The sequence below is a fragment of the Rhea americana genome, unplaced genomic scaffold (assembly GCF_003343005.1).
Source record: "Rhea americana isolate MKP2758 unplaced genomic scaffold, rheAme1 scaffold_830, whole genome shotgun sequence".
Taxonomy (NCBI): domain Eukaryota; kingdom Metazoa; phylum Chordata; class Aves; order Rheiformes; family Rheidae; genus Rhea; species Rhea americana.
Window position 1 is genome coordinate 15921 of NW_028187013.1, and position 1321 is coordinate 17241.

The window sequence follows — 1321 nt, forward strand, 5'->3', positions numbered from 1 at the left end:
GTTCCCTCCCCCTTCCCCCTCCGCCCCACGGCGGGACCCCGAGAGACGGCGACACCGTGGGGTGGGACGAGAGCTTTATTGGGGGCGCCGGGGGCTGCCCCGGCCCCCTGTGCCGCCCCCTGGCACCCGCCGCAGCCCACGGCACGCCGTGGCGCCCACTGCGCCCCACACAGCACGCTGTGGCGCCCCATAGCACACCGCGGCGCCCACCGCACCCCATAGCACCCCCTGCACCCCATGGCACCCCACAGCACCCCCTGCACCCCACGGCACCCCTTGTCACCCTCCTGGCAGCCTGGGCACCCACTGCAGCCCCCAGCACCCACTGCACCCCACAGCACAGTGTGACACCCCATAGCACGCCATGGTGCCCACTGCACCCCATAGCACCCACTGCCACCCCCTTGCAGCCTGGGCACCCATTGCACCCCATAGCACCCACTGCACCCTGTGATACACCATGGCACCCCACAACACCCCCCGRCACCCACTGCACCCCACAGCACATTGTGACACCCCATAGCACCCCCTGGCACCCACTGCACCCCCTGGCACCCATTGCACCCCATAGCACCCTGTGCCACCCCTCTGGCAGCCTGGGCACCCATTGCACCCCTTGCACCCCATAGCACACCGTGGCACCCCACAGCACCCTGTGGCAACCCTTGCACCCTGTGTCACCTTCTGCACCCCATGGCACCCTGTGATACTCCACTGTACCCACTGCGCCCCATGGCACTTTGTGGTACCCACTGCGCCTCGTGGCACCTGCTGCAACCCATAGCACCCCATGTACCCCATGGCACCCACTGCACCCCCCCCAGCACATCATGGCACCCTGGGGCACCCACTGCACCCTACAGCCCCCTTTGCTACTCTGTAGCATCCACTGCACCCCCTGGCACCCACTGCACCCCACAGCACCTCGAGGAACCCTCTGACACCCAGAACCTCCCCCAGCACCCCCAAACCCCCCAGCACTCCTGGGCACCCATTGCACCCCGTGGCACCCACACCAGTATCCAGGACCCCCCCACACACCCCGTGCCCATAGGGTGAGGGGACATGGGCCACCACGGCCATGGGGACACTATGGGCACAGCTGGGCACAGCTGGCCTGGAGATCACGGGTGGTCACAGCTGGACACTGGTGCTCAGCAGTCACGGGTCCACGGGTGGTCACAGCCAGTCCCAGGTGCTCAGTGGTCTTGGGTGCCTGGTGGTCACGAGTACACGGGTGGTCATGGCTGGACACGGGTGGTCCTGGGTGCTGAGCAGTCGTGGGTAAACAGCTGGTCATGGGTGCACGAGTGGTCCCAGG